This window comes from Vipera berus, assembly GCF_964194415.1.
Source record: "Vipera berus genome assembly, chromosome: 3".
NCBI lineage: Eukaryota > Metazoa > Chordata > Lepidosauria > Squamata > Viperidae > Vipera > Vipera berus.
This window is the reverse complement of record NC_138204.1, coordinates 162,102,515-162,129,394: the sequence shown is the minus strand read 5'-3', so window position 1 is coordinate 162,129,394 and position 26,880 is coordinate 162,102,515.

The window sequence follows — 26,880 nt, the reverse complement described above, 5'->3', positions numbered from 1 at the left end:
GGGCCATCTTTAAAGAAAGATAAATTTAACCTCCAAAAATACTGGGTCTTAAAATTAAACCTGATAGACTGGGCTTGACATACTAACCACACATATGATCAGTTAAGAGTGTCACACAAAGATATCCATTGGCACAATTGCAATAAATAGTAGCAGGTGGGAAAGTAGTACTGAGGAAAATCCAAAATATTGAAGGATATAGTTATGTGTTTGTTCTGTACTCTCTAATGGTCCCTGCAGCCTTCAGATGGTTAATGGCAGAAATAAAATGTTTCTTCTAAAATTCATTAGTTCTCTTCATAAACTTTGATGGTTAAGACAGTATTTTATTTCTCCAAGGTAGCAAAACTAATTTTGGTGCCTTATATAGTCATACATGAAGAGTAGCACCATGGCCTAAAGGTGAAGCTCTCAGCTCACAATCAGGAGGCTGTGAGTTTGATCCTAGGTAACGGCAGATATTTCTATCTCTTGGTGCAAAAAGAAAATATCTGCTGTGAGCTCCACATAGGCATCAGGAAGGACATCCAGCCAGCGATTTCAGGGTCATTAAAAGAAAAAAAATGGACTTAAACATAGAATATGACTGATGGACAGATTGTGCTTTTATTTATTTATTAAATTTACATGTCACCCATCTCGCTATCAAGAGCATCATGGCCTAGCATGTTGTTCTTTTGCAATGGATGAAAATGCTATAAGTGCAGAAGTCACCTATACTGTATTAGGTCACTTCTCTGCTTATAGCATTTTCAAGAGCCCTCTAACCCAGGGCTTTTCAACCAGTGGTACAGGTACCACCTGTGGTACATTGGCATCTGGCAGGTGGTATGCGACCATACTAGAAAAGTGGTAGCGGTGGAGAGGAATGAGCTAAACCGGTGGCAGCACCACACAAGCCTAAGTGAGAGATGGCTGGAGCTGCAGGGCTGTCAGGGCTAAGTGGAAGTGCCAGGATCAGCGCCAGGCTCCAGCTGGAGCTCGGTGCTGATCCTGGCGCTTCTGCTGAGCCCAGAAGAAGCGCCGATCAGCTGGAATGTTGTAGCATCTCCAGGGTCTTGTGATTTACATTCATATGCTTGGCAACTGATTCATATTTATGATGGTCACAGTGTCCCAGGGTCATGTGAAGTGACCAAAACCTACTGCAACCACCCAGCAGATGGAGGGAATCAAAACCAAGCACCCCCCCCCTACCCCACCCCTGCTGCCAATCCTCAACAGAAATGCTCACAACAATGAAAACCTCGGACAGGAGGAAGAGCACTGCTGGACAGGCAAGCAGGTGTCTTGCTCGGCTGTGGCTTTGGGGACACTGTTTTCAGTGCCATTGTAACTTTGAACAGTCACTGTTGTATGTCAAGGACTACCTGTACTTCATCCCTTTTTTCCTTTTTTTTTTGGTCATCAAGTTTTTGACACCTTGCTAGGTGACTGGTGGTACTCGGATGTTGCCATATCCTGAAAGTGGTACAATGGGTGAAAAGGTTGAAAAGCCCTGCTCTAACCATTCTTGTGGCAAGATAGCAATGAATATAGACTATTGATTACCTTAACAGTTGTGACTTGAGCCTATGAAGTTAAGCTTCTGTGAAAGGGGAAGGAAGGCATGTGATGAAGTATGTGCTGTGTCATCATGATCCAAAATACATCACTTACATACATCAGAATGCAAAGGTGCGAGGTTGGTATCCTGACATTATGATATATGTTTTGTCATTTTTGAACCACTATGGCTATGAAGCTGCAGTGACCACTAGTGGGGAAATAAGCTTAGAATGACCATCCCTGAATTACAAAAAAAATATAAGTTTCATGTATACCTTCTGCCATTCAATTATAATATTTTGTTTTTGTTTTTGTTCTTGCAGTTCAACAATGGTAGCTCTACTTTTGTATTTATCTATATCTATATTGGTATTTAGAGGGACGCGGTGGCTCAGTGGGTTAGGATGCTGAGCTTGTTGATCAGATGGGTGGCAATTTGGCGGGTTGAATCCTGAGTGCCACGTAACAGAGTGAGTGCCTGTTACTCGTCCCAGCTTTTGCCAACCTAGCAGTTTGAAAGCACGTAAAAATGCAAGTAGAAAAATAGGGACCACTACGGTAGGAAGGTAACAGTGCTCCGTGCACCTTTGGCATCTAGTCATGCCGGCCACATGACCACGGAGACATCCTCGGACAAGCACTGGCTCTTTGTCTTTGAAATGGAGATGAGCACCGGCCCCTAGAGTTGGAAACGACTGGCACGCATGTGCGGGGAAGCCTTTACCTTTTTATATTAGTATTTATCTATATTTAAATATACATAGAACCCAAGCTATTTTTTTTACTGATACAAATGAGAAACTTAGCTCTAAGTAACAGAGAATCAATGCTAATATAATTCTTACTAATTTGTATTCTTTTAATTGGTATGTAAACAAATTTCTCATTTAATAGGTAGAAGATGAAAAGTAATAGTGACTGATTGATGGAAACTTTGCATTTAGATTTTTTTTCCATTCCATATAAAGTAGGCATGTGTATTTATTGTTTATTGTTATAGATCCAGATAGAGGTAGACTAAAAAAAGGAAAAATGTAATCTCACAGAACTATAATTCTACTCTAAAATGTTTAATCTATCTTGGAGGATATAGTGCTATTGGGAAATAATTTGTTAGGGCAAGACCTTTAGTGGTATGTCTCAATTTGTCTTTACGTCATTAGGCCTTAAAATTCTTTACAATAACTACATAGTCTCCATTTACTCATTAAATGGCTCAAAATTATTTTCTGTTTTGCAGAATCAATTCAGGCCAGATATAAGCTAGAGAGATTTCAAATCTGTTGACAGATTTTAACATTTTTGATCACTGATACGTAAGTATAATAAGTACATAAAGAACAGCCTAATTAGAATCATGGGTTGGCATACTTTAAGCTGTTTTGAGAGCTTTTTTAGAGGCAGAACCTCTGAAAGACAATGAACTATGGGACACTGTTCCAAACCAAATGGTTCAATATTGTCCATTGTTACTCTGCTTAGGAGAATTTTTTGCTTTCTGTCATTTTCCTTTAACAAGTTTCTGTATTTTCCCGGGCTTATTTAATAAATCCCATTGTTTTCACCTCAGTTGGAAATTTATCACCTTCTAATCTCTAAACTTTTTGTCTATGACAGAGGCTGCTGAAATATCTGGCAAAAAATAAGAGATCAGGAAATGTTTCATCCTAAGTAATGAAAGCTGTATACAGTAGTAATTACAATAATGTAATATCAGTATGGCAAATTCTGGGAGTTTGTAAGAAAATTATCTTTCTGGTTTCCTGTCTTCCATGAGAACATTTCTGTTATGTACTGGGCTCTTCAGGAATACCACGTCGCTTGCTGAAGCAGCTAACGGCTCTCCAGCAACCCAGACTACAAGTCTCCTGTGCTGCAATTGGCTATCTCCAGGCAGCAATGGTTGATTCAAACCTATTGGCTGCCACCTAGGGGCTAGACTATATATTGCAGCTAGTTGCAGCCATTTCCCCAGTACAGTTTCTGCACGAAATAAACTATGAGTTACCTTGTACTCAGCTACGCGTCGTCATTCCTGCACCAAAGAACCCGCTATTTAACAATTTCCATATTGAACTTTTATGTAGCAATATGCTTTAGAAGAACAACATGTGCTGCAAATTGTAAAAGCTAGAAAGAAGTAAGTTGCAGGTCAGATTAATATTTGTGGGAAAACCAGAAAAATCAAGCAACTTGAGAGTCAACTGGGTTAAATAATGGCTTTCCATTAAGATCTTTTCATTGTAAAAAGTAAGTGTTCGATCTAAAAATAGTCAGCCATGACCCCCCCCCCAACCTATCACCAACTAATTCAACATTTTCTGCCCTTTCAAAGAAACAAGTTTATTTATTACGATTCATTTATTACTTTACAAAACATACTTTATTACTTTACAAAAAGAATCCTGGGAATAGGAAAATCTTACATTAAAAAATAATAAAAGAGGAGAGTATTCACACTTCCAAACCTTAAATGATCATTCATCATCTAACTCTATTTTTAGCTGTTTTGTCCACCTAGGACTCGAAATTTATTGTTATTCCCCTCTAGCCCTGTTGTCATCCTAAGGTTGTTGCTCAAATCTGTCTATAAATCAGTAGTTGGGGTTTGTAGCAACACTGATCAAATATGAACTTAATGCAGTTAAAGAGGATTTACAGCATGTACAGTATGCATTTTTTTTAAAAAAAAACTGATGTTATCTGAGTCCACCAAATCTAGGAAGCCTTACATTTGGAAACTACAGAAAAGTTGGCATGGTTCTTAGAGTTTCAAAAACTCTGATAAAATGTTGAATATATAAATGGAAGAAATGATTTCCACAAATGAGACCGTGTTATGGGACATCTCTGTTCATCAAAGGTAGAGGCAAGTGCAGTAAAAGAAAACCAAACTGCCTTAACTTCAGTTCCAGAAGAACTTATATGTTGGAAGGTTTTATGGTTTTATTAAATTTTTATACCGCCCTTCTCCCGAGGGACTCAGGGCGGTGAACAGGGCATATCATAAAACTACAAAAATACAAAAGTTAAAAAAAGAATTAAATTATTGCCCAAAGTAAAAACAATAAAAATATATACAAATATTAAAACCCTAAATAACTCCCCATCAGGCCAGGCCAGCCTGTTCAAACAAATGGGTCTTTAACCCGCGCCGGAAGGAGCGGAGATCCGGTGCCATCCGGAGCTCAACCGGCAGTTGATTCCACAGAGCCGGGGCGCCCACAGAGAAGGCCCTTCCCCTGGGGGCCGCCAGCCGACATTCTCTGACTGGAGGCACCCTGAGGAGGCCCTCTCTGTGGGAACGCACAGGGCGGAGGGGAGTCGACGCCGGCAGCAGGTGGTCCCCGATGTATTCCGGACCCATGCCATGTAAGGACTTAAAAACCATCACTAAGACCTTGAACCTCACCCGGAAGACAACTGGTAACCAATGTAGCTCGCGGAGCAAAGGTGTAACATGGGAGTACCGGGAAACTCCCAAGACAACTCTCGCGGCTGCATTCTGTACCAGTTGGAGCATCCGAGTGGTCTTCAAGGGAAGCCCCATGTAGAGAGCATTGCAATAGTGAAGACGAGAGGTCACGAGCGCATGAGTGACCGTACACAGGGCATCCCGGTCTAGATAGGGCCGCAACTGACGCACCAGGTGAACCTGTGCGAAAGCCCCCCTAGTCACGGCTACTATATGATCTTCTAAGGTAAGCCGTGAATCTAGGAGGACTCCCAAGTTGCGAGCCCTATCCACGGGGGGTAAAGACTCACCCCCCATAGAAAGTGATGGAACATTTTGAATGTCCCGGGATGCCGGAATGTACAGCCACTCAGTCTTGTCAGGGTTGAGTTGAAGTCTGTTCCTCCCCATCCAGACCCGAACCGCCTCCAGGCAACGGGACATCACAGCGAGGGCATCACTGGGGTGGTTTGGGGTCGAAATGAAAAGTTGGGTATCATCAGCATATTGATGATACCCAACTCCAAAACCACGAATGATCTCACCCAGCGGTTTCATGTAGATGTTGAACAGGAGAGGCGAGAGAACCGACCCCTGAGGAACTCCACAAACGAGAGACCTAGGGGCCGATCTCTGCCCCCCTGCCAACACCGACTGCGAACGTCCCAGGAGATAGGAGGAGAACCACCGTAGAACCGTGCCTCCCACTCCCAATCCCCTGAGACGCCGCAGCAGGATACCATGGTCGATGGTATCGAAAGCCGCCGAGAGGTCTAATAGGACTAGGACAGAGGAATATCCCCTATCCCGGGCCCTCCAGAGATCATTCACCAGAGCGACCAATGCCGTCTCCGTGCTGTACCCGGGCCTGAAACCCGATTGGTACGGGTCCAGATAATCCGCTTCATCCAGGACCAGAAGGAGCTGATGCGCCACCACACTCTCAACAACCTTCGCAAGAAAGCAAAGGTTGGAGACTGGATGAAAGTTGTTCAACACAGCTGGGTCCAAGGCAGGCTTCTTGAGAAGAGGTCTCACCACCGCCTCCTTCAAGACGGTGGGGAAATTACCCTCACTCAAAGAAGCAGATATAACCGCCTGGAACCAGCCTCGTGTCCTCTCCCTAGCTGCATAAACCAGCCAGGAAGGGCACGGATCCAATAAACATGTGGTGGAGCTCAACCTCCCCATAATCCTGTCCACTTCATCAGGGGTCACAGAATCAAACTCCTCCCAGATAACATTGACAAGACCGCCCGTGTCCTGGTCGTCAGACTCTGCCCAGCTGGAGTCCAAACCGGTCCGAATCTGAGCGATTTTATCTGACAGATGTTGACCAAACTCCTTGGCACGACCCTGCAAGGGATCCTCCCTCACCTCCTGATTAAGGAGGGAGCGAGTCACCCTAAACAGGGCGGCCGGGCAATTATCTGCGGACGCGATGAGGGCAGAGAAGTAATTACACCTTGCTGCCCTCATCGCTGCGAGATAAGACCTAATATAGGTTCTTAACCGCAACCGGTCGGATTCGGATCGGCTGGACCTCCAGCAGCTCTCTAGGCCCCATTTCTGACGCTTCATCTCCCAGAGCTCCGCGGAAAACCATGGAGCTCGATGGGATCTGCACCGGGTCAGGGGCCGCAAGGGTACAACTCAGTCCAGTGCCTCAGTGGCTGCCCTTTCCCAGGCTTCCACTAAGGCATCCACCAAGTTGTGAGCGACGGAGGCAGGTGGGGATCCCAGCGCTGCCTGGAACCCGTCAGGGTCCATTAAGCGCCTGGGGCGGTACCATCTAGTTGGTTCCGCATCCCCAAGGTGGGGGGTGGCAAGACGGAAGACCAGCCGCAGGAGGTGATGATCGGTCCATGACAGGGGCATGACAGGGGCATAATAAATGGAGAGCCCCCACCAAGATCATCCAACCTATCCCGGGCCCTCCAGAGATCATTCAAATCCTCACAAAACTCACTGGCTGGCTTTTGCCAATCGTGATGTTTCACCCTGACCCAGGCCAGTAAACAAGCTTTGCAAAGATTATAGCAATGCTGTATTAATATTGTAGGGTACAATAAAAAAAATCTTGAATGCCTGCTTAAGCTTCCCTCTGCTCTCTTTCATATATAACAGAACCAAAGTCAAGTTATTTTGAGTTTCTTTCACATGCCTTCTCTTTTCCCAGTTTCTTGTATTTTCCCTTACTTGGTCCTGTATATCTTCCTCAGAGTTATCTCCATGCTCCTCTTTCAGTTTGTTCCTTGGATTAGAAACACACATACACACACACACACCAACACACACACACACACATATTAACAAACTAAGCGAACACTGGGATGGAATAAGAAAAACTAAAACAGTTTTATTGTTAAAACATCTTTCTTTCTTTTCTTTTTTTGGTTTACCCAAAAAAACCAAAAAAATGAAGGATCTTTTAACAATAAAAACTGTTTTAGTTTTTCTTATTCCATCCCAGTGTTCACTTAGTTTGTTAATTTTAATATGCCTGGGATATGTATATATGCATATGGGAATGGATCTGTTTCTAAACATTTCAGTGTTAATCTTTCTCTCTAAAGAAAGCAGTTGTGGGATTTGTTTGTTTATTGTATAGGAGGTGTAGCGTTGTGGGTTCAGGAATGCAGGAAGGATGCCAGACTGAGGAGTACAGCAAACAGCTCTTTATTGTGGGTAAAAACTGTACTGGGGGAAATAGGGCTACCTGTACCTTTATATACCTGGCCAGGTACGCTCTCAGCCAATCAGTTCAAACCTTAGTTTCCCGCTGAAAACTAACCGGCCACAGCAGTTTCGGTACAGCACCCCCTGGTGGTATCGGCTATGCTGCGGCTTAATGTAACTCTTAAAACCCCCATACATAACAGGAGGAGCAATCTTTAAAAACAAATATTGTCAAATGATGCATATCGCCATTCACTTGTAAGCCACAGGTTGTTAAAACCAGTGGTGGCCATTTGTGCCTCATTAATTGAGAGTGCAATATACATTGCTATTATGATAAAAATTATCCTTAAGACTCATGTTGTTATGGTCTAGCCTTCTAATTAGACATTATAATTAAAAGGTCATTTGAAAAGGTCTTTTTAAAAGAAAGAAAGAAAGAAAGAAAGAAAGAAAGAAAGAAAGAAAGAAAGAAAGAAAGAAAGAAAGAAAGAAAGAAAGAAAGAAAGAAAGATCACTATATAGAGAGAGGAAGTTGCAAACCTCAGGCAAAATTACTTTTATTTAGCTTTATTTACTAGTACATAATATATTCAGCATTTCTTATTATTTTATTCACAGACATATTTTTAGTCATTGGGTGGATTCTTTCCTGCCTACAAGGATATATTTCTATTGGATTCCCTTATCACTTAGCATTTATTTTGCTACTTTGACAAATGTGTAATGATAAATGATAAATTCATCCATTCTGAAGTTTGATTTAAGGTTATTCAATTTCCACCTTGTAATTCTACAGGCAAATCAGAGTGCATATGCATTCAAAATGTCAGTGCAGAATTTGGAGATGCATCCTGCAATAAAAAATGTGTATGCAGTAAAGCACAGTACATATATAAAAGCATTAGGGAAAATGTCTACAGAAAATATTTTACATGAAGACTTCAATCATAAAGTAGTCAGAAGTTAGAACTGAGTAGTGAATATATAGGTAAGGTAGGGTAAATGTGTCCCCATGGGTTTTACTCCACTAGTTGTGATTGACTTTAAGGGACAGTTTAAGCCAAAGAGACAGCATTGTCCAGAGACATGTGCACAACATGTGGCTGGCATGACATCATGCCAAAGCATAGAGCATATGGTGAAACATGGAATGCTGTTATCTTTCCACAAGCTTATATGCGGTACCTATTCATCTACTTGCATTTGCAGGCTTTTGAACTGCTAGGTTGGCAGAAGCTGGGACAAATGACAGTAGCTCACTCTATCTCATAGCACTCAGGTTTCAAACTGCTGAGCTGTAGATCTTAAATAGTCTAAGACACAGTACCTTACCTACTGAGCCACCACAGCCAATATGTAAAGGAATGGTAAAAATAAGTGATGGAATCTGGAGTGCAAAACTGAGAATAGTTTAGGCTCAGAATTGAAGGATCCAACCATCCAACCTTGTTATAACATCAGGTGGTTGAAAATCATTAAGTGCCTCATAAGAGCCTGTTTAAATGTCCTTTTAAATTGCACATTGGAGCTAAAAATGATTACCTAATCCTTGAGAGGGCAAGTAGTTGGTTCATCTGGATTACACAGGATTTGTAACATACGAAGGAACCAGAAGAATGATTTGTTTTCTATACACTAAGTCACTCAGGGCAGTGCCTAGGAAACAGAACTATAAAAAGCTGATATAAAATCCAACTACATATTGAAGGGAAACACATCTAATTGTAGGCACTAAGCTTCCCTTAACAAGAAAAAAAATGCAATGGTCTTTCATCTTAGTTTTTTCCTTCACTTTTAGATCTTTGACAATCAATAGAGAAACCAGTAAATTTCCCACATGTCAAGAATTTGGGGTTAATGGAAAAAAGAAAGCCACCTGGTTCTTTAGCTCAGATAAAAAAATTGAGATGGAAAAAAATCCTGATTTTTCAGGATTGTTACAACTATCCTATTAAAAATTTCTCCTTTTCTCATTTGGCAAATAGAGGCATTAGTTGGGCTGAAATCAAATACACATGGAAGATGTTATCTTGAAACAATTGAATTCAAATTTAGAGATTTTTGTTTGCCAGTAGCACTTACTGTAGTGAAAACTGAAGAATATTAGTTTGTGGGAATCTATTAGTTATTGGCAATATCAAACACAAAAAGATTATTATATGTTGCCCATAGAAAAAGGATAAAAGTGATAAAAGCAAGAATCATGGCCCACCATTATGTGTCTATAAGAATTTTGATTAATCACAAAAATCGCAGACATCTTCCCACTACACTTCATTGTCCATCATTTCAATCTACAAGAGAACAAAAATGATGTAGAAAGTAAATCTACGGGCAGAATCAATTTAAAAAAGCAAAGGTTTATTTCAGATTTTAATTGAGAGTTTGGATACCTATTTATTCAAATATTTTTAACTGGTTCTATGTTTGGAAAACAATAACACCAAATCTAAATTAGTTAACAAAAAAATCATTTCACAATAAAAGGTTAGGTGAATATCATAGTCTTAGCTTAAAAATGAAATTAAGAAAAGGCCGGGATCATCTGAAAGCAGATGTTAAGGTCAAATGCTTTTAAATAAACAGAATTACAAAACCTTAAAAAGTACAGGGGTGAAAAGCTAATGCTGAAACTTGATTTCTATTTTTTCCCATATTTTTCACTTGTATATCTGGGGAAATATTGAACTATGATGTTTTCACTCTATTTGCAGCAAAGCTGAATTCCTTAGTGGCCCTGTAAGAGCTAAGTTGATCTAGAAACTTTAAAATTTAATTTGAATGATAAGAAAGAACACAGGATTATTTTGCAATTGTTTTAATGTGAATGGTAGTTAAAATTAATTTTAGTAATTGATAGTTCTATAGAGGAATGATAAAAAGCTGACAGTTGCTTTTCATGTGGAGAAAATATTTACACCTTGGCAACTTAGTGTTTCTGAAACAAGTCCTGTCTTCTTTTTTTCCCTCAGACAAATGAAAGCAGGTGGGGAAAATAAGAAATCAAGATTCTAAGGTGATTTAGTGAAGCCAGGAAAGCCATTTGTAGACTGCCATGTGCTGGCTGACTCTTATCTTGTAATTACATTGAATCAGCTTTGAAACCTTTTGTTCCTTGGGCTGCACCATCTTTTGCAGAAGGTATCATCAGTATGCCTTAATAATACATTATCTGACTGACAATTTCAATGACATACTGATGCCACATTTCATCCCAGCAGCAGCATACTCTAATGATTTATCACGACAACACACCATCAGAATGAGGCAGTTTAATAATCTATGATTAAAAAACCTACAGGGACATATGCAGGAGCAGGTTCAGTTGAGGCTACCCTTGGCATATTATCAAGCAAGTATTAATAGAATTTGGGAGCTATTTACAGGACCAGCACATTGATGTCCATGTAAGAGTATTGCCCACTATATCCCAGACTTTGTATGTTCAAAACATTCCCTATAAGATAGCATTCAACCAAAGTTGTAGAGGACATTAAAGGTTACCTCTCAGTAGCATGATCATTTTGGTTTGTCTTGGAAGGAGACAAAGATTTCAAGGTCTGGCTTTCCTCCCTTACATCAGAGCCAGAACTGCTGAGCCCAGAACAGACTGGCAATGATGGTCTCAGATGGTACATCCTGAAAGATAATGCAGTTGAAATGGATTTTAATATTTATTACTGAGAGCTAGAAGATGACAGTCATAAGAAATAGAAAATTATTATTAAATAAAATGTGGCCAAAACCAAAGATTAATGTGTTTGAATAACAATAATAAAACCTTATGTCTTCTGTATTAGGACATACATAATGGGTGAGATATATAAGAATAATTCTTAAAAACATAGAACATAGAATAATAGAGTTGGAAGGGACCTTGGAGGTCTTCTAGTCCAACCCTTTGCTCAAGCAGAAGACCCTATACCATTTCAGACAAATGGTTGTCCAGTCTCTCCAATGATGGAGCAGCCACAACTTCTGAAGGCAAGTTATTCAATTGGTTGATTGCTTTTACTGTTAGGAATTTTCTCCTTAATTCTAAGTTGTTTCTCTCCTTGCTTAGTTTCCATCCATTGTTTCTTGTCTTGCCTTTTGATGCATTGGAAAATATTTTAACCGCCTTGTTAAAATATTGTCAAAATATTAGGAACCCCTCAAATATTGGAACACTGCTATCATGTCTCCCCAATCCTTCATTTCATTAGACTAAAGATGCCCAATTCCTGTAACCATTCTTTGTATGTTTTAGCCTCCAGCTTCCAAATAATAATTGTTGCACTTCTCTGCACTGTTTCCAAAGTCTCAATATCTTTCAGCATTCCTTAAATCAGCGCCTCCCCTCCCCAACTTTTTGAGTACCAGGGACTGGTTCCATGGAGAGAGCTTTTTCCATGGACCAAAGGGGGCGTGGTTCCTCATGATTCCTGCATCCCATGGATAGGGCTTTGCTTCTTTGCATGGCCCGGTTTCTGGCATGCTGTGGCCCAGTGCTGGTCCACAGACCAGGGGTTGGGGACCTCTGCCTTAGATGAATCATTTTCTTAATCTATTGAGAATCAGAAAGACTTCTTTAACAGAGGACTCTTAAGTAATTCAAATGATCTACTGTCATTGATCATACATTGCCATTTTTGCTCCTGTAAACTTTAGAAGGGGACTCAAAAAGTCTTTACTCTTTATTTTGAAAGATTACAAAAAAAAAGTAGAGTACCAAAATACATAATAACAAAATTAAAGCTAAACTGACCAAGAAATAACAAGAAAAAGTCAGTGGGAGAAAAGTAATGCTATTAAAATGAATATTGTCCCTTGTCTGATTTATACTCTAAGAGGCATCCCAATGCTAACTCCAATTTTTTTTCCAGATTAATAGATTATTTAGAAAACGTTTTTGGCATAAATAACCTAACAAGGATTTCATTAGCTAAACTGAGAATTACCTTTCAAGGATTGAAGATTCAATTTATTGGATTTTCAAAAGTATCACTGGGTTTGTATTCTGGCAACCATATGTATGTGGAATGAAAATCTAATAAAATGCTATCTGCTATGAGCTTTGTTGGAAAGTGATTATTTATTTTTATTATAGTCTTGGCAACTTCTTGGAGCAACTTACAATGGAAAAGTATTATTATTATTATTATTATTATTATTATTATTATTATTATTATTATTATTATTATTATTATTATTATTATTATTATTATTATTATTTTCAGGAGTCCATGTGGTGAGAAATATCTATCATACTGTGTCATAGATTGGGTTTTTATAATAAGACTCATGATTCATGTAACCCTTGGCAAAAACTTTGCTTTAAAAATAGGTGGTAAAATGATTTATTGGAAAGATAGTGGCTTTAAATAATAGTATATAACAATTATTTTAATGATTTTTCCTGAGTATAAAATCAATTTGATCTTCCCAGTTCACAAAATGGCAGCATCTTCAATTTAAGCATATTTTAGCATAAGAGTCAGTTACTTATTATAAATGACAATGTTTATTCTCAAGTCCTGACTGTCTGTCAGTCCTCGATTTATGGCCACAATTGAGCCCAAATTTCTATCGTTGACCAAGAGTGCTGTTAAGTGAATTTTGCCCCACTTTACGACCTTCCTTGCCACAGTGATCAACTAAATCACTGCAGTTGTTAAATTAACAACACCATTGTTAAGTGAATCCAGCTTCTCCATTGATTTTGCTTGTCAGAAGATCGCAAAAGCTAATCACATGATCCCAGGACACTGCAACTGTCACAAATACATGCCAGTTGCCAAGTGTCTGAATTTTGATCATGTGACCATGGTGATATTGCAACAGTCGTAAGTGTGAAAAATAGTCATAAGTCGCTTTTTTCAGTGCTGTTGTAACTTTGAACGGTCCCCCAATGAATGGTTGTAAGTTGAGGACTGTATATTGAGAAATTGGAAAAATAACATTGTTTCCTTCACTTCCGATCTTTGTTCAGCAGAAGTGTGTTACAGAAGACTGAAAACAATGTATTTAAATGGTTCGCCCTTCCTTCAACTATGGTTAGTTCAGTTTTCTAATAATGGTCCTGAGAACCTTCTTCTCATGGATTTTTTTAATGAAATTCTTTGATTCTGATTTATAAATATATCACCTTTCTTTAAAGAAACTACTGCGCTCTATTTAATGTGCCTTCTTATCGCTGCTTCTTGATGTGTATCACAGACATTTCAAGGTCCAAAACTTTGTCTGAAATCTCACTGGCAATTATGCTACAATAGTTTTATTTGCTCTCAGAAAACAATTTATCTATATTTGATGACATAACATCTTTATTCTAAATTGCTCCATCCGTCACTGGCTCCAAATATTTAATGTCTTGCAGAGTTCTTGTGGAAAGCTGCATCACTGTGCTGAACCAAACATAATTTTCCCGGCTTGGGGGGCTAAATTCAATGAATTTGTAGATGTCTGTATACCAAGGGGTGGATGGCAATAACCGAATGCAGAGCAGTTTTTAAGTGCCCCACCTTTACCATACTGTTGCTTTTTTCCCTTTTGCCTCAGGACCAAGTATCATTTATTGTTTGAGATTGTAACAATAATTCTTTAATGTAGAATTTCATTTCAAATGTCTCTGGGTTAAAAATTGTGCCAAATAGCTCTGCTTTATTCACAAGCATCTATTAACCATATTTCTCTGTAGTCTACTAGCTAAGGTATGGATTTATATTATGTAGATTGGATTTGCTCAGCTCTGTTATTTCTTGCGTTCTCTTTCTGCTGTTTATTTGAACATAATAACATTCCATTTACAAAGCTTCATTCTTTTTCTGGAACAAAATGGAACTATACCGCAGTTCTTGTATTTTATGTAAAATAGCTTTTCAGCTGCAGCAACACCATAAAAAAAAACTCTTACATGCACACATATATCACATACTGAGTAAAACCAGTGGAGGAAAAACTGGCTGGGCCAAATTGAAGGAACAATCTTACTGTTTGAAAGCATGACTGTATAAATAATAATAAACCTTTATTGTCAAAGTACAACATGTATACATTGAAATTAGCTGAGCCTCCCCCCATGCTCTCTCCCCCCAACACACAGTGACAACAAACCCTCCATCCCACCACACTATGTTAACCAACTACACCACACACCGGCCTCCCAAGTCAATTCTGCATAAGATTATGTCCCATTTAAAAGCCTAACAGCCCTTTTTGTCTGCAATGGTGAGCAGATCCTCTGCTCTGTAAAGTTACTCTGTGGCATCAGTTGTTCATAAAATGCCTGAATACAACTAGTCCTCGATTTGCAACAGTTCATTTAATGACCATTCAGAGTCACAACAGCACTGAAAAAGTGACTTATGACAATTTTTCATACTTATGACCATTGCAGCATCTCCATGGTCACATGATTTACATTTGGATGCTTTGACAATTGACTTACATTCATGACAATTGTGATGTCCTGGAGTCATGTGATCCCCTTTTGCAAACTTCTGACAAGCAAAGCTAATGGGGAAATCAGATTCACTTAACAACTGTTGTACTAATTTAAGAACTGCAGTGATTCACTTAACGAATATGGCAAGAAAAGTCATAAAATGGGGATAAAACTCACTTAACAAATTTCTCACTTAGCAACATAAATTATGGACCCAATTGTGGACCACTCGTATATACATTTAATCTAAATCTAAAGTAATGTATGGAATAAAAATCTCCAAGCAATTCTAAATACTACACTATTTAGGTTTCAACTGATATGGAAGTCTTCCCATCTTAAACTATGCCCTACTGCACAGTCATATTATATAGAATATAATAGAATAACAGAGTTGGAAGGGACCTTGGTGGTCTTCTAGTCCAACCCCCTGCTTAGGCAGGAAATCCTATACTATTTCAGACAAACGGTTGTCCAATCTCTTCTTTAAAACTTCCAGTGTTGGAACATTCACAACTTCTGGAGGCAAGTTGTTCCATTGCCAATGGATGTAAATTCACAGGAATGGTTTATCATGACTTCTCTGTAGAGTTCTCCTCCTGTATGTAGCACTTGAGTGGGGCTAGAATTGCTCCAAGTAAAATAGAAACTTTGTGTAATGCTATTTCGGAAAGACTTTGGGAAATGTGGGAAGAGATGCTACCTTGGGGACAATTGGATAAGAGATGGTACAGCCCACAGTTGCATAATGGGAAGAGAAAGAAACGCAGAAGGTTCATCTGGTTGTTTCCTGTTTGGTCTGCATGGGAAGACTGACACTTTGCAACCTTGAGAGGATATGAGCCCTTTTGGTGAAAATAAAGAAAAGACCAGGAGCCCCAACCATTTAATACATTTTAATAATCTTTCTTGCCTCTAGATAGACCAGCAAATTTATGTACATTTAAAGAAAATATACAACATAAAACTGCTGAAGTGAAAATCTGCCCTGAAAACTAAGCAGTTAAATAGATTTAATTTACACTGATTGCCTAACTGACTCAGTAGGGTTCTTCTTGAATTCTTGAAATTCAGCTTCACTGAGAGACTTTTAATAGCATAAAGGTGCAAAGTATTTTCTCTGCAACCTGTTCCTTTCCACACATTGTAATTTAATGGCCCTACAGCAGATCACACCATCTTCTTTCCCAAAACTAACTTTATGATAGTGGCAAATATCTGTATCTCGGGTATAGGATGGGGGTTGGTTTCCGAACATTTCGTTACCAGGCTAGGTAACATCTTTAGCAGCTTTTAGGGCATGGGTGTCAAACTCAATCACATCACTTGACATATCATATTGTGACATTTTTTGCCTTTGCAGAGCCAGGATGGGCGTGGCCTGCATGTGATGCATCCGGCTTGCAGGACGCCATTTTGACACCCCTGGTTTAGGGGATGTCTATGTCAGTGCTCTTCTGTTTATAAAGGCTTCAGGTGTGGGTGGGTCAAGTGAGGGTCTTGTGATGGGTCAGGTGTGAGTCATCAGAGAGAGGCTGGTGATGGGTCTTGTGTTGGGAAGGTTACTTCAGGTCAAGGTCATTGGAGGGTGTGAATTATCAGTGGGTGATGATTCACACCTGGCCCACTGATAATTCACACCCTCCAACAACCCTGACCTGAAGTAACCTCCCCATCACAAGACCCATCACCAGCCTCTCTCTGATTACTCACACCTTACCCATCACAAGACCCTCACTTGATACACCCACACCTGAAGCCCTTATAAACAGAAGAGCACTGAGACAGACATCTCCTAAATGCCTCTGAAGATGTTACTTAGCCTAGTAATGAAATATTCAGAAACCAAGTCACAAGCTCAGAGAACAAACCTTCACCTTCAACTAACTTTATGTCTAAAACTAACTTGTAGGACTGCCCACTGTATATAAAAATGAAACTTTTTTGAGAATCCAATCTACATGCTAAAGAAGAGAAATTAATCTGTTGATATGTGTTTTCTTTGGTTTAAAGTAAAAAAGAAGAAGCAATATTTCTTGTAATTGTGCTCACCATTTTTGTTAGCAGTTTCAAATGGTGCACAAATACTGCTCAGTAACATAGAACAATATTTTGCTTTGAAAACACATAACTCAGTGTAGCAATACCATCCATGCTATAAGCAAATATTGTTGTGATTCAGGGTCAGCCTGTGGGTTCGGCAGTTGGGTCGGACGACTCAGAGGAGGAGGGGGGTGTTGAAGAGCTTGCTGAGGGGGTTAAAGATCTTGCTGATGAGAGCCCTCAGCCAGGCCCCTCCCACCTGGTCACGACGCAGACCCAGCTGTGTGAGCCTGACAGCATGGATGAAGATGACCCACAGCTGGCCCTGTTCAAGGACGCCCGACGCAGCAGGCAGTCAATCAGGAGTAAACAGAGGAAGGCAATGGGGCACCTCGGAAGGAGGCAGAGAGAAGCCACGCCCTGAACTGTATAAAAGGGGAATGCGTGGGAGGGCTGGTTTGCTGAAGGCAACCACTTGATTAGTTCCTGTTTCATAGCTCCTGTTTCATGGTTGGTGTCTTGTTTTGCTCTGTTTTATCTTAATAAATTTGGCAGGCTTAATTCCAGCCTCTTGCCATTTGTAAAGGGGTTGTCCCTGCCTTTTCTGCAGGGCCGGTAGCAGGCTGGTACAGAACAGATATGATTTTGCTTCAAAGCATTATGTTGCTGTGGCAATTGCAAAGGACTGCAGATTCTGAATATTTCATTTATATGTATGTGTTCCTCACACTGAAAAGTGGCACTAACAGGTTTTATTACCTTTAACCTTTTCACAGGACAAAGATTGACTGTTACATTTTCTTTTAACTCTATAACACATGTCCCGTTTTAAAGGTCATCAAACAGGGTGAATCTTTTAACAGAATGATTTGGCAGGGTTTAAAACTCAATTTATTGAAACTTCTTATATGTTTTGCCTTCTGTGGCGTACCAAAGGAAACTCATTCCTCAACTACATCTCTTTTTTTTTTCTTTTGCTTTCTGTCATGATTTAAACTACAAAGTTCTTCCAGTGCTATCCAGAGGAAATTCACATTAGCATGAATCTTATACCATATCATAACTCTATAATTGTCTAGTATTTTTATAGTACTGACTGGATTAACAGATGAAAGTCTGGAGTGAAATGATTAAAATTATGCCTCTCGACATCTTGGCATCATTCTTTATTGCTCACAGTATTTCAAAGAGGGCTTAATTAGGAATTTCTAAAATGTCTTCAAGTCTGCAGATATGATAAAAACAAGAGCACATAGAACTGGTAAGAAGTCTGTAGATGCAAAGAAGACTAGATAATTTTGAGAGGGAGATATTTTGGATTTTGTAACGAATCCTCTTTTTGGTATCCCTTCCAACCATCAAACTGAAAACTAGTAAGGCTGTTCTTATCACTTTAAAGATGAAAAGAAATGAAAACTATCATGCAAGCCTTAAAATAAATATAATACAGCTAAAATTAAAATTGCCCAAACCTAAGGGGCAAAGAAAGAACACAGAAAATCTAGCCCCTCTTTGTGTATTATATAACCTCAATCATTCATTTTCCCAAACAGGGTGACACTGGGGTCAAAAGGCAAAGTGGATCTTCTCCTTTTTTGAGCATATCTACAGTATGAATTTCCCAAACCTAACTTTCCTTCTTTCCTTCCTTCTTTCTTTCCTTCCTTCCTTCCTCCCTTCCCTTCCCTTCCCTTTTTCTTATGCCATTATTTTAATGAAACAATGCATTGCATCTAGTGATGTTTTTCCCCTTGTTAAATCTGAGCAAAACTTGTCTTCAAATATCTCTGTACGATGTAGGAGTTAACAGCTGAAGGGATAGATCATTGGAACTAAGGCATGCACATGCAATCATGTTTCTTCTCTGCTTTAGTTCTCACATAAGCAGGTGAAGTGTTTAATTGGATTATTCTTAATGTTACAAACATTTCAAAAAACCTTTCAGATATGGCTTTCCAAGATATCTTCAATCAATAGGAAGGAAGGAAGGAAGGAAGGAAGGAAGGAAGGAAGGAAGGAAGGGAGGGAGGGAGGGAGGATTGAAATCATACTGATGTGCTTGGGGATAAAATACATTTGTAAAAATTGATAAAATTCAGAATGAAAAGAAAACAACAATGCACGCTTCAAATACTGTACACTACAAATACAAATATAACTTTGGGGCAGTGGCATCTAGACCTTTTTTCCCTTTTTGATTTTTTTCCAAACAATTTCTCTCTTTTCATTCATGATAGTTCACAGAACTATTAGTAATTGCCATTATGCATAATTATTCATACCGTTAAACCCCAACTATACCTAAACCATGAATGGCCCTTTTAATCTCAATACTTATTTGTATGGACATGTTTGGATAGAACTGGACTAATGTTTATTATAGTAGCATTTATTTAGTAGCAATCATACAATACAATGGGATCGAAATAATATTTTTATATTAATTAATCCAAGTCTCAGAATATTCTCAAATGTTTAGATTAACAGAATTACAGAATAACAGAGTTGGAAGGGACCTTGGAGGTCTTCTAGTCCAGTCTTCTGCTCAAGCAGGAAACCCCATACCATTTCAGACAAATGATTGTCCAAACTCTTCCACTAACAACTGAGATTTTAGAATAAATCTCTTATTTACAACAAGATGCATATTCTTGAATTATCTTAGTAGGCTGCCTTCAGTTTTCATGTTATCTGAATCCTAAGATGAGTTAAGCATTGCAAGTCAAATATTTAAAATGCTGAAAAGGGTCAAATTCATTGCTTGCAAAATTATTTTTAGTGTCCAGGCAGAGAATAGGTCTATTTAATTTGTGCCATTATACCCTTCGTTGCCTTGTCCTGGTAAATTCATATTGCTATTGCTTTCATTTAAAGATAAAATTGTAATTAGCCAAATGATTGCAATTCAGTTAAGATCTCTAAAAGTTTGAGACTGTATTTTTCACAAACTCAACTGTTTGTTCAAATCAGGTGTACAGTATGTGCACATATATATTTAATATGTTTACATGTATATGCTAATATGACAAAATCTAATGAGATTGATGGCTATAATATCAACATTGTTATGATATCTGGTGATATTGGCAATATTATTGAGAATAATTTTGATATCCACCCTGGAATTACTTCCAGACTTAAGCATACCATGATTATTGTCAGACCATGTTGATTTAACATTAGACCGGAAACACAAATTCCATGATCAGCTTCTGCTATCTCCAGCCACAGGAAGTCAAAACAAGACAATGAGTAGTCTCATGAAGTAAAAAAAAATATCTGATGCTTCACTCCTATAAAGTTATTTATAGGGCTCCAGACAGTAAAGAAATCATTAATTCCAGAGCATTGTTCAGGATAGCTCAGGACACTGAGAAAAACAGGTTACTGCAACTGACTTAATTTTATATAATTGCAAAAATAACTCTACTCACTCCCTACTGAAGTGTAATTAAATAAATACAAGTATTGATTTTTGTCAAAATCCAACTCAAGGAATGGCTTGCTGTAATTAGTAAAATTACATAATGATCTGTTTCCATTTTGTAACTGCATTACAAAAAACATTCCCTCTTTTATTCTCTTATCTTTCATATTCTTTCATGTGTAGCACAGTGCCAAATTTTGCTCTGAAAGATAATTGGTAGAATTATAATTATGTTTTTTAAGAATTTAACTCCTACCAACACATGTTTCTTGAAAAATCTATGCTGTCTTAATATGAAAAATGTATCCTTCAATCAAATTGTTAGGAAAACACAGATTTTCTTTTCATAAATATAAAATTCTTTATCATCCCCCCAAACTGAAGCAACAGGATTGAAATCATCTTATATTTAATTGTGGCATTTAGTATTAAGTTATCTTTAATAATTATTAATCATTTACATTCAATAACCATTAAAATGGAGAGAAGTATGCAGTGGGGTCCCCCAAGGCTCTGTTTTAGGCCCAGTACTCTTCAACATCTTCATCAATGATTTGGATGAGGAGATAGATGGGGAACTCATCAAATTTGCAAATGAGACCATTTGACAGGAATAGCCACCACTTCAGAAGACAGGCTTAAGATACAGGAGGATCTGGACAGACTTGAACATTGGGTACTATCTAACAAAATGAAATTCAATTGTAAAAATAGTAAGGTTCTACATTTAGGCACAAAAAACCAAATACACAGGTAATAGCATAGATCAGGGGTGTCAAACTCACAACATCACATGACATGTTGTGACGTATTGCAACTTTTTCTCCATTGCCGGCAATGGGGTGGGCGCAGTTTTGGCAGTTTGACGCCCCTGGCATAGATGGTACCTGGCTCCATAGTAGTAACTGTGAGAAAGATCTAGGAGTCCTAGTGGACAATCCCTAAAATATGAGCCAGCAGTATGCTGTTGTTGTTGTTAGCTGCGAAGTCGTGTCCGACCCATCGCGACCCTATGGACAACATTCCTCCAGGCCTTCCTGTCCTCTACCATCTTCTGGAGTCCATTTAAGCTCACGCCTACTGCTTCAGTGACTCCATCCAGCCACCTCATTCTCTGTCGTCCCCTTCTTCTATTGCCCTCGATCTTTCCCAGCATTAGGCTCTTCTCCAGTGAGTCCTTCCTTCTCATTAGGTGGCCAAAGTATTTGAGTTTTAGCTTCAGGATCTGGCCTTCTAAAGAGCAGTCAGGATTGATCTCCTCTAGGACTGACCGGTTTGATCGCCTTGCAGTCCAAGGGACTCGCAGGAGTCTTCTCCAGCACCATAGTTCAAAGGCCTCAATTCTTTGGCGCTCAGCCTTTCTTATGGTCCAACTTTCACTGCCATACATTGCAACTGGGAAGACCATAGCCTTGACTATACGCACTTTTGTTGACAGGGTGATGTCTCTGCTTTTTAGTGTGCTGTCTAGATTTGCCATGGCTTTCCTCCCCAGGAGCAAGCGTCTTTTAATTTCTTGGCTACAGTCCCCATCTGCAGTGATCTTGGAGCCCAGGAAAATAAAATCTGTCACTACCTCCATTTCTTCCCCATCTATTTGCCAGGAATTGAGAGGGCCAGATGCCATGATCTTGGTTTTCTTAATGTTAAGTTTCAACCCAACTTTTGCACTCTCCTTCTTCACCCGCAACAAGAGGCTCTTTAGTTCTTCTTCACTTTCTGCCATTAGAGTGGTATCATCTGCGTATCTAAGGTTGTTGATATTTCTTCCGGCAATCTTAATTCCAACTTTTGATTCATCTAGCCCTGCCTTTCTCATGATGTGCTCTGCATATAAGTTAAATAGGCAGGGCGACAGTATACAGCCTTGCCGGACTCCTTTCCCAATTTTGAACCAATCAGTGGTTCCATGTCCAGTTCTCACTGTTGCTTCTTGACCCGCATATAGGTTTCTCAAGAGACAAATAAGATGGTCTGGTACTCCCATCTCTTTAAGAACTTGCCACAGTTTGTTATGATCCACACAATCAAAGGCTTTAGCATAGTCAATGAAGCAGAAGTAGATGTTTTTCTGGAACTCCCTAGCTTTCTCCATGATCCAGCGTATGTTGGCAATTTGATCTCTAGTTCCTCTGCCTCTTCGAAATCCTGCCTGTACTTCTGGTAGTTCTCGATCCACATACTGCTGAAGTCTAGCTTGTAGGATTTTAAGCATGACTTTACTAGCATGAGAAATGAGTGCAATGGTGCGATAGTTTGAACATTCTTTGGCACTGCCTTTCTTTGGAATTGGTATGCTACAGCTGCCAAAAAAGCCAACACAGTTCTAGGCTACATTAGCAGAGAAATAAAATCAAAATCACATAAAGTGTTAATACCACTTTATAATCCCTTGGTAAGGCCACACTTGGAATACTGCATCCAGTTTTGGTCACCACAATGTAAAAAAGATGTTGAGACTCTAGAAAGAGTGCAGAGAAGAGCAACAAAGATGATTAGGGAACTGGAGGCTAAAACATATAAAGAACAGTTGCTGGAATTGGGTATGACTAGTTTAGTGAAAAGAAGGACTAGGGCTGACCTGACAGCAGTGTTCCAATATCTCAGGGGTTGCCACAAAGAAGAGTGGATCAACCTATTCTCCAAAGTACCAGAAGGCAGACAAGAAGAAATGGATGGAAACTAATCAAGGAGACAAACAACCTAGAATTAAGGAGAAATTTCCTGACAGTTAGAACAATTAATCAGTGGAACAACTTGCCCCCAGAAGTTGTGGGTGCTCCAACACTGGAGGTTTTTAAAAAGAGACTGGACAGCCATTTGTCTGAAACGGTGTAGGGTTTCCTGCCTGAGTAAGGGATTGAATGAGAAGACCTCCAAAGTCCCTTCCAATCCTGTCATTCTATTCTGTTATGTTATGTTCTAAAATGAATTGATTGATTATGTGACATTAAGCTCATGTTGATTGTTACCATCTATCTACATGGGCCTTCTTTAGCATGATCTATTCCCAATCAAGCCCTTCAGGTTTACCAGTGGTTCCTCTATCACTGCTGTAATTGTCGATAAGTGGTTATGCTTTTCTTGTTCCTTTCACCTTTCACACCTTTCACGCATAATGTGTTGAAAAAAATGATACATTGAGTCTGATCATTTGAGCCTTGATTAAAAAGTCTAAACTGATTTGTTAACCATTTGTTTGTTTTCTTGGTTATCCGCTGTGTTCTCAGGTTTTCTCCAACTCCAAAGTTCAATAAAATAAATATTCCTGATCTTTTTGGTATAGACATATCAGCAGTGCCTTTTTTTTAAAAAAAAAAGGTGCTGGAACTCACGCACAGCTCTGGCTCCAGTTGAAAACCCTTTATGGAGCGGGGGGAGGGGGGAGAAGAAACTGCTTTAGGGAGCTTCCGAGGAGCAGATCACATGAGCAGTATCAGCTGATAGACGCCATTGTCGCAGCTTTTGAGAGGGCGCTTGTTTGGAGCCAGCATGTCTTCTGCCACCTTGTCCTCCTCCACCTCTGATGACACAGAAGCTTTCTCCGGAGCCAGAGTGACCAAGGCAGTGGCACTGCTGCTTTGGGAACGTGCCTGGTCCCTCAAAGAGATTCACTCTAGAAGTCAGTCCTGGTCCCTGGTGGCCAACATGGGGGTGAGGACAGGTGGCTGTGGTGGGGGGAGCCCCATGAATCAAGGCAGAGAAGAAGGTCTGCTTTCAGGGCCATGAAAGTGTTTCCAGGTTGACCTTCGATGTCCCCGATTTCCCCGAACAGCTTCCTTTCACCAAACCAGAGCTTTACTCATGCTGGCAGCTTAGAAGGAACTGGTTAGAACACCATTCTGTGTGTTCTATGACAAAAAAAAGCATTACATATCAGCAGGTGAATATCTTTTCCAAGGACTTCATTGCTACCCTACCAAGCCTGTGGAATACTTTTTCACTGCTGTTGGCTTTTACAATTGAGAAGTTGTTCTAAAAGATAGAAGCTGTGCATCACTTTAACATTTTCACTGTCAGTTATAAGGCTGGACTTGTTGTCATTAGTTTGGTCTTCTTTACATTTAATCTTAGCCTCATTTTCTTTTCACTGTGCACCTTGACTTTCATTAATAGAGTTAGCAGATCATTTGAATTTTCAGCTATCAGGTGAGTATCAACAGCATAGCACAGTTTAATATTTCTTCCTCCAGTTCTAAAACAATGAAATGCATATGCTTTACTAATAATTTACTAATAAAAATAACTACATTTATCATATTTATTATCTGCTCTATGCTGCACTCCATGATGTTTCCTCCAACTTTATGCCATTATAGTTCATTGTTACAAATAAGCTCACGTGGCAAAAAAAAAGGATTTTAAATATGTGCAGTAGATTTATTGCATAGCATGTGGGGACGTATATTGAAGTACTGCAACCATTAAATGGAAAAGATCATCTTATGAAGATGTTTGACAATCAAAACTGAACATAAAAGTCTCCCCAAGCTATGTTCCTGAAGCTATTGTAGCTGAACGTAGTATTACTAAACTAGCACTCTTCAATTTTAACTGGCTTGAGATATCAAGAGTAAATGGTTATGGCTTTAGAAATGGCTTGATGGGGTACACAAAATTCATGTTTCAATAATGAATCTCTACAATTCATTAGAGGAAAAAGAATTGCTGTGTGGCAAACTGATAGGGTAGCTCAATTCTTGTTTTAGAGAAGATGCTTCCCAGAAAAAATTAGTTTGATTTTCTTCACATTCATTACTCTCCAGGATTTATTTTTAGTGCATGCCAATGTGTCACAATATAACTTTCATTAAAATGTTTAGATGTCTTTTGAAGAATTAGTAAATGTTTCAAATACATTCTTGGACCCTCTTTATGTAACCTGCCAATGGCATTTACAAGTAATGAGCCCATCTACATTCATGAAATATGAAGATGTTATGTGGGAAGCTGTAAGATCCCTATAATATATTTAAATACATTTAGTTTAAAATTGTATGAAACTTCCCTGGGAACAAGTTGTTTTGAACTGAGTGGGTTTTTCTTTTGAAATAAGATTTGCATGGCAACTATCTGATCAGCAGTGCATTGAATGAGTGACCCCTTAGTTATGAAGCCTAGATATAATGCATATTACAAGTAATTGGAGTCAACCTTAAACAGGAGGAAAAACATGATGTATTTGTTTGTTTAATCAACTTGTATTCCACCTCAATTACAAAGGCAACTTTAGAAGAATGTTATTGGAACCCATCATGCTCATTCTTACAAATACGCTTCTATTTAATGAGTGTACTTTCATTTACTTTGATAGCTTTTGAAGTTGACAGTTTATTTAGTTCATTTTAAAGTGTTTTGCATTTAGTGTTTTAAGTTAATTATAAACTGGAGAAACAAATGACATTTGTAGAATATTAATGGTTAAGCAATGGGCAGTCAAGAAATATGATCACTAAAGCTGTAACTTTCAAATTATTTTTTTTGTTAGGTATTTCATTAATATTAGCTGGGTTATTTTGGAATGAAGAGCTTGTGTTTGTACAGCTCACGGAAGAAAATGCTAACTGTTCATCAAGCAAGTCCCTCATAATTACTTCTCTGCATAATACATAGCAGTGTGAGAGCATGTGTTAATTCTAGCTCTTTTTTTCCCCTTTCATGGAGCAATCACAAAACACCTGGGAATGATTTGCACTGGATAGGAATGTTCTCTTTCCACAAAGCTTTTACACCTCAAACAGTAATTCTAATTACTAAATAATTCAATTACAGGTAGTCCTCAACTTACAACAGTTCACTTAGTGACCATTCAAAGTTTCAATGGTACGGAAAAAAGTGACCGATGCCCATTTTTCACACTTATGACCATTTGCAACATCCCCATGGACATATGATTGAAGTTCAGAAGCTTGGCCACTGACACATATTTATGACGGTTGCAGTGTCCCAGGGTGATGTGATCATCTTTTGCAATCTTCTGACAAGCAAAGTCAATGGGGAAGCCAGATTTACTCAGTGCTAATTTGTTGTGTTACTAATTAGTTGTTACTAATTTAACAACTGCAGTGATTCATTTAACAACTGTGGCATGAGAGGTCATAAAATGGGACAGAATTCACTTAGCAACTGTCTTGCTTAGCAGCAGAAATTTGGGGCTCAGTTGTGCTTGTAAGTCAAGGACTACCTGCATAAAATATTTAGTAACTAATATTATTTCTTTTTTTTATTAAAGAGTTTTACAAAAAAATTTTTTTACAATACATATCCCCAAAACCCACCCACCCCAAACCACCCCCCTTC